Source organism: Aythya marila (genome assembly GCF_965140915.1).
Source record: "Aythya marila genome assembly, chromosome: 2".
In the NCBI taxonomy this organism is placed as follows: domain Eukaryota; kingdom Metazoa; phylum Chordata; class Aves; order Anseriformes; family Anatidae; genus Aythya; species Aythya marila.
In genome coordinates, this window is record NC_139043.1 from 35,918,153 (window position 1) to 35,933,184 (window position 15,032).

At 38.1% G+C, this 15,032-nt stretch overlaps 1 protein-coding gene across 1 annotated transcript in view; it reads right to left on the reverse strand.

Moving 5' to 3' along the window:
- HIBADH (3-hydroxyisobutyrate dehydrogenase) overlaps positions 1-15,032 on the reverse strand; it is an 84,959-nt gene that overhangs the window by 14,178 nt on the left and 55,749 nt on the right. The window lies entirely within an intron of this gene.

Genomic DNA, 15,032 nt, shown 5'->3' on the forward strand with positions numbered 1-15,032 from the left:
ATTACAGAAAAGTGGCTCTATAATTTCATATGAAGAAACAATCAACCCTTTCTGCAACCTTGAACTCCATAAAATTAATTGTATCTGAATAACTAAATAACATTTCTGTTTTGTCAAACTACTCTGAATATGTGAATATGACTATTCACAAACAATTGCTCAAAGTTAACTCCACTTTTATCAGCTTTTCCAAACCCCAGGCTAAGTTTTATCAGTGCTTGCTGATTTTTACATAACTGAACATCTAAAAGCCACAGACATGTAAAACAAAGTGTTTGCCTTCTGAATCTTTGCAGTTTGTTAAGTCTCTAATCTAAAGCAAAGTTCTACTTAATTTCAGAAATGTTTAGTTTTCTATGCATAAACTTAACACATATACAACTACATAAAGAACTATGCAAAACTGATGTAAAGATGATTGACATTAGCACACATATGAACATATTATTCCCAGTTTTATTCTGAAAAGTCTATCATACCTTTACCATGGGTTGGGAAGAACATACCCCAAAACTGACCAACACAAAAACTTCCTCACTGTTTTTCACTTCAGCAAAAGGTATAGACAATATGAATTCTCTGTGTTATGCATCAAACTTTGACCTATTAAAACGTACTGCTGCAGAGACTGGCCCATTTTCAAACAAAACATGCTCCACTAGTTACAGTGGTCCTTCACATGATGCCCAGGTGAAATGGTTTGTTCTTCTGTATGGAGTGGACCATTCTGCTTCTACAGTAATGGAAACTGCTCTCCAGCTATGATTCACACTTCTTTTTCGGCAACTATCTACTATAATAACCATTAATAGCTGTTTATATAGAAATAGTTTCCAGGGTGTAACTGGAAGAGCCTTCACTGAGCTAGATGTTGTGTAGTGACAAATGAAAACGCACTCCTAAAATGGGATTTCACAAGTTTTCATTTGTACCTGTTACCTCCTGCCCTGTCACTGGGTACCACTGAGAAAAGTTTGGCTCCCTCCCTCCCATCAAATACTTCTAAATGTGGATGAGATTCCCCTGAGCCTTCTCCTCTCACTGCTAAACAGTGTCAGTTCTCTCAACCACTGCTCACAAGGAAGATGCTCCAGTCCCTTCATTTTCTTGTAGCGGGGAGTCCAGAACGGGAACATCCAGAACAACTCAGGCAGACGCAAGCTTTAACCAAATCCGTCCATACATGCCCAACACTCATTGCTGCTCCTAGAACAACACTTGTAATATATACAGTGGTGGAGGCCTTTCTGTTCTGGTTAAGAAACACCCTATTTGTAGCCATAACCTCACTTGAACAACTCCTCTCCAGCCAACGCATGTGGCAAAACCCAGGAACTGAAGGAAGAGCAAAACCTAGACTTTGAGCTAACACAAACACGTCATTGTCATCTTGTTGGCTACCAATTTACTACATACATGACCGCAAAGATTGCTACGTTAATAAACACAATGATTTTCATTCCGTTCCTCCAGCTATTTTTATTCAAACCACATAATGGCCTTTACCACTAATCCTGTGATCTGACCTGCAGCAAATTAAGTAGACAATTTAAGTCAAAGCTTACAAACAAAATCCAGTACTATCCATCATAGGTCAATAGCCTTGTATCTAGATTACAGACTGCTAAATAGCTTCAGAGAGTCATTTATTAGAGCAAAATTAATGCTGACAATAGTTTTCAGCTGGTTAATCTTCTGACAGCTGCACTCTCTCACTTGTTCAAACGCTTACATTTCAAGTAGAAAAAATAAATTAGCTAACTAGAAAAAAAGAGCAATTTGTTGTATAATGCAGAAGGCTTGGAAAATTCTGTTTTTAAAAACAAAAACCTGTTTACTTTGTGCTAAATTTTATCATCCAGGATCCTTGCCAACTATCAGCTATTTTATCAAAATTAAACAAGCAACGCTGCAAATCTTCTACACTGGCAATTTCTGGAAGTTTTGGCAGAGAGTCTAGGCATACAAGAACTGTAACTTCAGCTAAAAATAGAAATCAAAAGTCATTAGAAAAGAATGCAAAGCTTTATTTCAGAAATCACCAATTCCACACCAACAACACAGGCCAGTAAAGTATTATCAGCTTCTAACATTAAAGAGAGCAAGGGAGAAAGCAAAGCAGCTCAATGAAATCATAAAGCTAATGATTATTTTTCATCTTTTGGCTTTTGAAAGATTGTTCACTACCTAAAATAGTGCTATATATACACCACTGCTGATTAGGGTCATAAGTCCATAAAGCCTTCAGAATCTATTTGCTCTTTCTAAAATACAGAAAGCTTCTCCTCGTCAGGAAACAGTTCCGGAGACACTGCATTTGTGAGCAGCACACATTTAAGATCTTTCCTGCAAAGCAAGACTGCTGGAGCCCATGGCTGCAGTCCTATGCTTGGCTTCTCTAGGATGATCCCCCCATCCCATCTCTTCTTTAAAACATCCCGTCACTTCTGACCAAGTTACCCATGGGGCAAGGATGAGTTCAATCCATGGGATTCTCACTTCAGTTGCCATTGATTGCAATGAATGGACCTGAGGCAGAGCAGTTCCTAAGTTCAAACCTTTAGACAAAAATGTGAATGGAGCCCTCATATGACAGCAGCAACTGGTTGCGGCTGTCCTGGGATAGTCTGGATTTGGATGACCTCAAGTTTCAGGTTCCCAGCCAGGCAGCCTAGTTCAGTAGCCACCCTACCCTTCCATATCTGGTTTTCCTTGCTTAGTACAACTCCGACAACATTTAACACCTTGAAAAAAGTCTTGCAGTTTGCAACTGATATTTCCAGCTCCAAAAACTAAGGTCGTACCTCTAGAGCTGCATCAGTAAAAGCAGTTTGGCTAAATGCAGCTGATTACTAAGAATACAAATTGCTAGAAAAAAAGATGTTAATATAAAGATGTTATATAAAAATTATCTGCTTTCAGTTTCAGTTGTATTACATTTCTGTAAGAACAGCAGGGTGGAGATCACTTAAAAAAAAGAAAAGTGATACTGTACGGCTACTCATTGGAGCACCATTAGTTACACTGCTGAAAACACAGAGCACCCTATGCCAAAAATATTTAAATCACTGTTGTGTTGCATCTGCACATAACATTTTTTGTTGCTGACAAAGTTGAGAACAAAAAACTAAAACTAAATGCTACTCCAAAGGACAGGCTAAAGATGAGGGCTATAACATCAAAAAGCTTAGACGGCAAACATCCATTTTATCATTGATCTATTCAACACCTAGTCTACTGAGCAAGGCAGAATTTCAGCAACTAGTTTATGATCTAAAAAGGATGTAAAAATAAACAAGAAAAATACTGTTAGAGTTTTAATCCTCTCTTCTGTTTTACAATGTTGTACTTTCACACATAAGAACCGAAGCTTTGCCTGTTACGTTTTGGGAAGTGCAAGGAAACACTGGTCCCTTATTCCAATATTTTTGCAAAAATACAACTTAAGTGACTATGGTATCTTCAAACAAGCAGTTTCTTGTCATGTTTGCTCTCCTTCAGATAGGTTGAGCTTGAGAGCCTGCATCTGTGTAGCTTGTGTGTGTGCATGATTATAAGCTCTAAGCAATTCCTTTTAAGTACCTGCCAGCTTGCATGAAATACTTTGTCTTTTGCGACTCACCAAAAGTTAAACCAAGATACACAAGGAAAGATTAGCTGTAAAGGTTACTATTGTTTTGCTACGTATATAAATCCAAAACCAATTAAAAGGCACGTATAGGCAACATCGTCTACAAATCCCTACTGGAAATGAAAGCAGGATATTTAAAATGATACCATAAATTTAAAATAGCCACAAGGAAGCTAGTTATTTTTATAAAATACAAGTAGGGTATCATTTTCTTCTAGTTGCTTCACAGACAAAGTCTGACATCCTCAATCTATTTCTAGGGAACGAGTAAACAGACCAGTCTCAGAAAATTAAAAAAAAAAAAAAAAAAAACAACAAAAACCACAAAACACCACTCAAAGGGATTGGGCTTCTCCCTATTATAAAAACCAGCATCAAAGGTAGAGCTATGAAGCTATTCTACTGCTGTATAACCAAAACACAGTAAATCACTTAATTTGCTCAAAAGAACTTAAATGTTTTAACCAGTCTGCCATCAACGCAGATAAAGAAGAGGGCCGATGGGACTGGGCTGCGATGTGAGCCGTCTTTAAAATGCAATTGTTCTAATCATTTTCTACAGATGCAGCCTCACAAGGGGCTGCTGTCACAGGGACCATTTACGACTTGTTATGGTGTCTCTATTGTTTACCAGCGACATTCGCTAAAAAGGCGACAGCTGGGACAGAAAGCTGCTACTCAACGAACAATATAATCCCGTGAAAGTAATCAACAAATTTAAGGGTGTTAATTAACTTTACACTTTATCATGTTCAATTAGTTGTCCTTTCTCGAAAAGATTGCCGTGCACAATCGGTTTAGAGCGTGCCATGTTTGATTTGTAAGTGATCACTGTTTCTGTTTCAAAGTCCATGTCAGATGTCCTCTTGGGTTTTGGTGACACAGATGAATGGCTCTGCACATGTTAGGGGTGATCTGGTTTAACATAAACCAGCACAACGTAACCCCTTGTTAACGCAGCGCTGGCCTTGCTGGCACAGGAGCGCCCACGCTCACGGCCGCACGCCGTACGTGCACGAGCCCCTTCCAGCAGGGCCGCAGACAACAATCCCAACTTTGGTTTTTGCTGAAACACAAAGACACAAATAAACGGGCAATTTTTCATCATTATATCTCAAAGCAAGACTTGTCTTTTAGGGGCACGCTTGGGATCATTTCTTCCCAGCAAGATCCCGAGCTCCGCCGCATTATGCGCCGTGCACAAGCACGTTTGCGCATTTTACATAATGCACGCTGCCTTTTAATGGCAGCTGAGCAAATGCCGGGGAGATGGGCTAAGTTCTAGTGGGTATCAAATTCTGCGCTGACTTTTAAATGTCTGTGCTGCATTTCTAATGGCAGACATTCTAGAAGAGAGTTAATTTAATTTATTATTAAAATTTGCCATTTTCCCTTTAGCGCACCCATTCCTGCTTGCTAATGGGACAAGGCAAAGCTCATGATGAAGCGACAACGTACTTGGAAGTATGCCTTAATGAAAGTCATTGCTATTTCTCTCTTCTGATAAATCGAGCCTCGCATCACCATACCTCATAAACTACTGATGTTTGAACAAAAATGGAAATGGAGGTTCAGGTCAGTGCTTTGAAGATTTATACAACGAGTACGCAATATTACTCTAGGAAAAAAAACACACTTAAGGAAGTAGAAGCATCGCTCTTACAGCACAAACCAATTATCAAATGTGCAAAATTATGGCTGTGCGAAGAAAAAAAAACTAGTTGATTTTTATTCTGCAGCAACAGGCAAATTAAATACACATTATCATAATTATTTAAGCAGTTACGTTGTACAGAAAAAGCAAACTGCAAAAAAAAAAAAAAATCCACAAAACAAAACAAAATAAAAATGCAAAGAAAGCCCAATGGAAAAGTTGTTAACTCTGAAAGCTAATAATGGAGTAGGTTAAATATTTAAGAGGAAATTATAGACTATATCAGAAATAGCTGAAACCACAAAACAAAGCAGTAGAAAACATTAGTTTTCTGCTAGGAAGAAGATCTGCAGGGAGAAGGGAAGCGGTCGATAGATCCTTAAATTGGACGCAATAGCTGTTCTTCTATCCCAAGTTGGCAGCTGCTACATTTGCAGACCTGGTTCATTATTTACCCATAATGACCATCAAGCTCCAGTCAAAGTCAGATCACAACAACTGTCAGCAGCTCTTTTAATTAGCCTTGTTTGAATTCAGATAAATATCACAATGGCCCAGCTTCTGCTGAAAAAGCAACAGAAGACTGCAGAGAGTAAGCTGCTCTGACTTCTGAACAAACAGGATTGTGAAAAAGTCTGGGGAACAAAAGTTTTTTGTATGTTTTTCAACTGAGGAAGGAATGGTGATGTGCACATTATTAATTTTCCCTCATGAGATATTCATATCTCGACCTACAGTTCCTGTTTATGGGCAAATTTCTGCATCTCAAATGCCAACTCAAAGCATTACCCCACAATCTATAAGGCAAACTTAAAGAAATGGTTTACAGGTACTAATTAAATCTCTAACCTCTGCGAAACCATACGTTTTGAAAAACTGAATCAGAATTAAGGAATGCACATATTAACAGGATTATCCTCTCTCCTAATTTATCTCCTTCTGTTTGTTTATCCTCAGGGAACATAATCTTCTGTTGCATCAAGCCACTCTCATTCTCCCTGTGTCAGCAGCAGAATAATAATTCCCTCCTCCTCCTCCACCCCCGCCTCCCACAAGCACAGGCAAGACCGAGGAGTGGATCTGACTGTGTGCATCAGCATTAATGCTCCATGCAGCTATTTTCATAACAGTGGCGTAGATTGAAAGAAAGATGCAAGAGAGGTGTGCAATATGCTACCTGTTCTGGAGAGCCCAGCGTGACAGGCAGTAATTAAACAGATTTTCCCTCCTACAATAATACGAAGGCAGAAGATACGGACAGAGAATGCTTTAATACCCTTTCTTTAGCACTTCTGTTGGTGTTGTGGTTGAGTGTATTTTGCTAGCTGCTGTATGAAGACAAAAGCCAGCACCAAACTCTCCAGTCCCGCGTGGCAATCTGAGATGTGCTGCTGTACATGCAAGGATCCTCAGGGGCCTCAAGGAGAACGTACTTAGGGATTTACATGAATCAAGAGGATACACGTATGTAAACAATAGGTACACTTGAGTTACAGTAGCACAGGATATCCCTTTTGGGCACACACTCAAAATTATTTAAACATCATCAGGAAGGTAGCAAAGAAGGAAGGGTAGAGAACTGATTAAACAAAAAAGGCAACGAGAGGCTCTATGCTTTTAAAGGAAGAAGAGTGCAATTCTATAGGGATTAGTACTTGAACTTGGCCGTGGACACCAGAATAAAAATCTTCAGTCTGATTTAGATGTACTATAGCAGGATGCCAAAACGCAGAAAACAATATGTCCTCTCAATAAATCATGAAAAACCAGAGTGGAAGCTATTGTTAAGATGGTTTAATATAAAGCAAATGCATCAGAAAAATTTATGAGATGATATTGAGTAGCAACTGACACCTCCAAAATGATTAGCCAAAGAAAATAAGTTGCAAAAGGCAAATGCACACAGAAGGCACTTTAACTTTTTTTTAACAGAAGTACAAAGTGAAAGAAAGGCCTGAAGAGATCACTCTGTTGGCAGCACTGCTTTTAGTTCTGGTCATTGTAATGGCAAAGTGAAATATCAGAGTAGCAGGAAAGTCACCAAGGAAAAAGGTTAACAGCCTTGCAACAAGAAAGGAAATAAAATACAATTGATTAAATAAGTTGCTTATTTTTAATACCTCAAATACTGTATCAAATACATTTTTCATGCCAGTCATCTCTCCTATGCCCTCTCTTTAAACCCTACTCCACTATAAAAAGCCACAGACAACAGAAAAAGCCGTTCGGTGTTTTTGCTGGAGTACCAGATTTAGCTACTCCTTTATCCATCCCTAACATTTGTATATACAGTATAAATCTCATTTGGGTCTGCAGGCTGATATAGAAATATTAAAACTTAACAACAACTGCAAGTATCTGCTGTCTTGGGCAGCAAAGCTAGCTGCACAGAGCTCAGCAGAATCGAAAAGAAGTATTTCAGTTTTTATCCAAACATTAGCAGGAAGGCTGGTAGGTCAGTGCACGACTGAAGCAGTATATTCCAGGCATCCAATAAAGCACGGTTCCAAAGCAGGCTTCAGGACAGCCCAAATACAAAGCACGTGCCGCTAAGCTATCTGCTTAACCTTAGCTCAGTTCCGAGGGAGTGCAGCATAAATAGGAGAGAAATATCAAATGCAAAAGAAACAAAGAAAATAACCCCTGATCTTCTTGGCCAGCACTACTGTTTGAAACTCCAGTGTTTTAGTGGAAGTCTGAAAACGAAACATGAACATGCACACAGTTTCTCAACTACGTGGGCCAATGTTATCTTTCCATGCAACGAAAATTGAGCAGGCAGGCTCCAGCACAATTCCCATGTTGGCTGGCTTATGTACCAAGTCCTAAAACCAAAACAATTTCTCAGCCACATATTGCAAAAACAAAAACATTTTCTAGCATTAGAAAGGTGACGGAGCCAAGTATTAAACATACACTGAGGACATCACAACTCTATGCTACACAGAAGATCAGCAACCAGGAAACAGACTGTGGGGACTGCATGAGAAGAAGCTCAAAGGGATGCGCATTTGCAATGTTGTCTTTAGAAAATGTAAAATCTCAGAAGAGCTATTTTAGCTGCTCTAACTAAAATCAACAGACAGTATCAAAATGAACAACAACAATAACAAAGACACCCCAGAATCGTAACAGCTGTGAGGGGCAGCAAAAGCCACGACTGGAACCCAAAGCCCAGCTTGGCATTGCAGCTTTCGATCTCATCTACCTTAACTGAGCAACACGCAATTGCTGTGCAATTTTGTGACCAACAAAAACAGACGTTTGGCCAAACTTGCTGAGCCTTGCAAATTACAAAAAGCAGTTAGCCATACACCACCTCATTTGCAGATTTTGCTAGTTGGACTTGAATGTCTGTACCTAGAAGGCATGAAATCCTCACGTATTCTAACGTGAGCCCACAGCAAAATGCAGGTATGTTGACACTTCATTGTGGAATAAATATGCAATAGCTGAAACCCTGTATTGTAAGAGAAAACCGATTTTCTCAGAAAGGAAAAATAAACAGGACATTTTAATATTATTTTTACATATTTCTCCAGTATCAATACAACTGTAACAAGATATTAACCCCCTTTTACATAAACCAAAATATTTAAATGATTTAATCCTTTATGCTTTTCTTTACCATGTCACCCTCAGACAGACTCCCAAAAGCAACAAAGCACGGCAACATTTTTTTTTTTCTGAATAAAGAAAGCATTAAGCACATTGCTAAAAAAAATAAAAAATCAATTCAGATGGAGGTATGCATTGAAACTGCATTGCTCAACAGGTACGGGTTCAAGTGCCCTGCTCAATAAAAGGTTCCCTTTGGAGAAAGGCAGCTGCAGAAGCCTAAAATCATACAGACAAATTTCTGTTGATGCATTCATTGGTCCTTTCCTCTGATATTATAAAATAAAAGCATTGTAAACACAGAAACAAAAAATAAAACAAAAAGCATTCATATGGGTGTGGAACTGCATAACATACTGATCCCTAAGCATTTCTGGTTTATCTCGCACTTGAAGATGTAGCAATGCCAACGCCGAGCAGTAGGAGCACATTTACATTTACAACATTTAAAATGCATCCACTGTATAACAGCAGCAACCTAATGAAATTCTAAACTGAAATAGGCAACAACATATAGTCAGAAGGAAGTGTCCGACAAGTTATTTAAAAAGAATCCAGTATTTTCTGCTGGAGACTTGCCCGGCTGCGAGTTTTAATTTTGCCTATTTAGGGTACAGCCTGTGACGGGACAACTGACACAGTTTCACCAACTGCAATGGGAAAGAAATGCCTAAAAAAATAGTAGGACCAAGGACTGCAAGGAACATTTCTGAACAAACTTTGGAACTTTGTACCTTAAATTGTTATGAGCAGTATAAGGACCAATAAATTTTTTCATTCAGGTGAACGACTGCCACAGTGCATTGCTTTCAATGCGGCTCTCCTTTCTGCAACCACTTTGTCATTGAATCTTGCTGCAGGATACAGTATAAGAGTCCAAATATTCTGTCTTGCATTTTCTTCTAAAAATATGTGCTGATTTTTAAGCAAGCCTAAGTTTATATCCATAAACACTTCCTGCTGCCTAATTTCAGCATGTTCATGGTTAATTCGAGAAGCCTTTATTCGGAGATAAAAAAGCAAAGTAGAATAGGCAAGCTGACAAGGACTGCAAGAAAAGCAGACCAATTTGGAAGGATGCAGACCTTCCATTTAAGGCATCCTTCATTATACGGCCGTTCTCATATCTATTTCCTGCTTAGGAACCCTCCACACATCATTCTATTATTACTCCTTTGCAAAACAAAAAATATATCTCTTCCGTAGGACTGGATTTAGCATTTCCCTCCAGCCCAAAACGTAACGTCCTATTCAGTGTTCTCAAATGTATTTGATGCCTCGTACCCAATGAGTTCAAAACATGCAATTTAAAATCATTTTACATCACGCTAATTCTAAGTTTAATATGGAAATATCTTTAAAAAGAGATAATCTTTTTCTTGCTGCTTTTATTGTTTCCGGAAGGGCAAATATGCAATCATATGGTTTAAATTTACAAATCTTTACATGCTCTAAATGCTGCACTTAAATGAAACAAAATATTTTCACGTTTAATGGTACTGAGTGACAGCTTAAAGAAATCCACTATACAATTATTCTTGTACTTCTTTTTTCCCAACTAACTATAACTATTCCAGCACTACAACTTAAGCAATTTTGTACAAAACAAATTAACCTTTTTTCTTTAATGTAAAGGTATCTGAAGTCAATGCATGTCCTAGTGTTCCATAAGGAAAAGGAAAGAAAAAGACTGCATTTTGCCTATGAAAAGAATCAAGAGGGTAACAAAGTTAATTATTCCTCATAATCAGTAATTATGATTAGATAAGAGAGTCTTTGGTAATGAACTGCTCTAATGATGGAGGACCTCCATCCTAAGAAATATAATAGTACATTAACATAACTGTGTATGCAAAGTACATAGAACCACCGCCACAGTTAACTTGTCATTGAATGATTAAATAGGAATTCATAATTAGAAAAATCCACAGTGTAATTTATTGGCCTTCCTGACAGTTCTGGTTCATTAGAAGTTGATTACCAAACAGTGACCTCTAGTGGCCCACAGGTTTTTCATGCTATCGTGTTTGTCTGAACTGCTACTAGCTGCGATTTAACCTAAAAAAAATAAAAACTAAAAAAATGCAATTTGAGGAATTTAAAATGTTTCCCTCGATCAGTCCTTTCTCACTTCTCTTAAAGTCTGTAGTGTGCTAATTGTTTCAGAAAAAGGTTTCCCTTTCTGTGACCAGTTATAAATGTGTAAATTTATATAAAAGTAAATATAAATGTACACATATTTGGGAAAAAACAAACTTCTCAGCTTTAAAGTTAATACTGAGGTTAACACAGCTCTCATGTTAATTAACATTTATATACTGATTAAACATAATGTTTTCCAAAACTATAAAAAGCAAACAAACAAACAAAAACCTCTTCTTCAGTGTCAGAAATAGAGACCTTCAGGATCTCACACTCCAAGCAAGCCTTCCTATCTGAAAGGAAAGCGCCTCTGCGCACTGCCTGCAAGCAGTCACTTCTGAACTAAACCAAATTCTACTGGCTCAGATGGAGAGGACAGAGGACGGGAAAGCTGAAAACTCCCCAGTTCTCTGTTCCAAATTGAGAAAAAAAAAGCCCCATGGTTCGTACTAATTGCTGAACTTGTGATGATTTTAATTCAAAATTCATTTTGAAAGGATACAACTTAAATTTAAGTAAGATTTGCATTTAGCTGCAAAATCTTTTAAGCGTTAGGGAGTGGAATTTCCTCTCACTCACCATAATGAAGCCACTGTTCAGCTATTTAGGCAGTCTTCTATTTTAAGTTTTTCCATTATGATATATATGCTTTTTCTTGCAATAGGACAGTGGCTAATGTTTTTTTAATCCAAATATTTTTAACAGGAAGTAGCACATCTGAAACTAATATAGAAGTTACTCAAACACAGCGTTAAACAAAAATCCATACTCAGGGCACACAAGCAATTGAGATTTCAAATGTTTTCATTTTGCATCTTGTTCTGGTTTCCAAGACTAACATTTTAGAAGGGACGTGCGTGTATTTTTCTTTGTTTTGGTCTAACACGGAACTGGCCACAAAAAATAATGTCCTCTTATCAGAGAGAAGCTAGAAAATAAACTGCGTAGTCCTGTTTCATACACAAACAGATTTTTCAGAGAGAACTACTTCAGCCTCTCAAATGAGGTGAAGTCTGTCATCCCGGTATGCTGGAAACAGCTTTAACAATTGCAATAAACAGAGAAACGGATAGCTGCAGGACAGAGCTCCCCACCTCTGATTTTCCCATGCACGAGTGAGTGTGTGTGTGTGTGTGTGTGTGTGTGTGTGTGTGCATATGCGTGTGTGCACATGCTAGGTCCTAGCTGTTTGTGGCGATGATTTAATATAGTGACTGGATAATGAGCTGTGCTCCCCGCAGCAAGTGAATCACCATTTAATGCTATTATCAACAGTTCATGACCCACCGGCATGAAATGTCAGCCTGATTAATCTGAACACTACTGACCTCGGAGAGCAAAAGCTACCTTATTGCCAGAATTTAATATATAATAAAATCATACACGGAATATAAATATCTGATAAAGCAAAGCCATTAATAGAAAATCTACTTAATTCTAGTCTACTGTTTCTTTTACGTTTGCTAAGACACAATTTATTTTTTTCCTTAATAAATACTTTTGTCTAGTCAAGCAAGAAGCAATCCATTAGGACCCATTATTTTGATGTACAGTGAAACACTTCAAAATGGCTGTCCAAATACAAACCCCCGGTTGATACAAATAAGAAGAAAATTAGAATATGCTAGTGTAGGACTTGCTACTGTCAATTCATATCAGGAAATGATCAGAAATTGTTCTTGCTTTTCTAAGGTCAACGAGGCAATAAAAATACCGATCTGTAAACAGAAACAGTTTGTATGAGTGATGCTGCATGGCTCAGAGAAGAAAGCTACCTTAGCCTAATAAGACCAATATGCCTCAAGTAGATTAGAAACTTGTGTCAGTTGAATATAAAGGGAAAAAAAACCACAATGTATTTTATTATAAGCACAATGAAGATTTTTCCTTATATAATTAAACCTCACAATACAGCCCCACTCAACACAATTATTATAAATTTATCGATTCTCCATGGAGAATCATGGAGAATTCATGAAACCATGAAAAAAGGGAAAAACAAAAACAAAGAAAAACAAAACAAAACAAACTTTCTCCAATCACAATTAGGTTAATGCAATTGTGCTGTATCTTCTCCAAATCTCTTTCTAATTTAACCTGGTCAGGATTCTGATTAAACAAAACATACAAACAAACAAAAAAACACAAACCAACCAAAGCCCTTTAAGGCAGCTTTTGAGGATTCTGTACATCGCAGTATATAAATAACCCAGATTGAAGCTGGTAGGACTATGTGGCATTTATTTATGTAAAATTATACTAACTTATGCAAGTATAGTAACTACTATGGTTTATTGTTAAAACACCATACTGCAAAATAAGTGAAAACTGCTGCAATTACTATTAAAATTAGAAAAAAAAAAAGCTTAATCTCTCATTTTGCATTGTTGTCACCTGGTACTGAAAGGGTTAAGGGATTTTTCAGCACAAGGGACTGGAAAAGAACTGGGACTGCAATCCCCAGAAGTGTCCACATATGAATGGAATGACCGTGGGTGAGACAAGAGAGTGATCCTTCCAAGTACTAACTTATAACAACTGGCAGCCAAGGAAAGAAGAACATGTCAAACCGACTTGACTAAAACTTGGACAAAACAAGAACCCTGGTGTCTGAACTCCCAGTTAAGAGCTCTGCTGGAAACGTAAAGAAGGGATAAAGGAATTCTGGACACTTATGCAGGAAAGTCATTTACGCTGCCAGCACAGACATATGTTTAAGCTTCGCTTTTCCATTCAGAAACCAAGAAGTTTTTGTGTGCCAGTTGACTAGTAAATGCTGGCTTGTTTCGCAAAAGCTCTCCTGTGTAGCTGCAAATAGTGCTAGCTGCAGCGTGCCCAAATGGGTAAGGGTGATAATGATAGCAGTTTGTAACCTCTTCCACACCCCTCCTCTGAACTTACTGGGAGAAAGAGGAGGTTGCCATACAGTAGCACGGCCATGGTGCGCTAATCTTGGAAACATCAGACCTAGCAGTAAGAAGTGTTAATGCAGAGTGGCTCCATCAAACACAGACTGTATGCCTGTAGGATGTCCAGAATCCTCTCATTTATCTGCAGCTGAGCATCCCCACAATCATGGGGACACTCTTCCTCTACTGCCGATCAGCCCACCTACTGCTCTTGCACTTAGATTGCATCTTCTGCTGCTACAAAGCCTTCTGCTATCCAAAGCTTTTTATCTCTGTGGTTTCTCACTGCCCACTCATTCTACAAGGCCCTTTAAAGATGCTGTTTTAGTCATTTCTACTCTGAGCAAACATCATTTTCACTACTTTTGCCCCTTGGAGAGGCAGAGGAATGAGGGAGTGGAGACTTGTTTTACCAACCAGGTGCGTGATACAACCAAGTCCAGCAAAAAAGCAGAAAGGTAATGAGGGATAACTACAGTTTGCAAGAGAGTTTCATCTGCACAGAGGTGGGGAGGCACAGTTAGGTCTTATTTACAAGGACGAAGGACAGAACTGCATCCTGTCTAGGAATACAGTTGAAGCAAGGACCAAACACAAAGCAGAGATTCAGTAGAGCAATGACTGTTCCTAAATAAAAGAACAGTGAAAGCATAAAGGAACTGATGAGAGATCGGTTTTCAATTGGTGGTGATGGCTGTACATACGATTGCACATGTATGTGCTCACAGATGACACAAATAAAGATAAGAAGGATGACCAATGTGAAATATGGAATCTCAAATTGATTTATATCATGTAAAAACAAAAGCTCTAACTATGAAATAAAAACATAGCCCATGTAAACAACCTCAACAAGAGTAAATGAGGAAAAAAAATCCACAAAAACAAAACAAAACCTAAGTATATAAGTCTGCTAAAATATAAAAAATAATTTTTAAAAATCAGATATATTAAGCATGGAAAATGTACTAGTGGACAAGATTTAATTGTTACTGCTCAGAGCAGTCCATACAACAAGGAAAAGGCAGCCAATGAGGGCCCATAAACATTTCTTCTTAAGAGAAGAGAAAAAGAACAT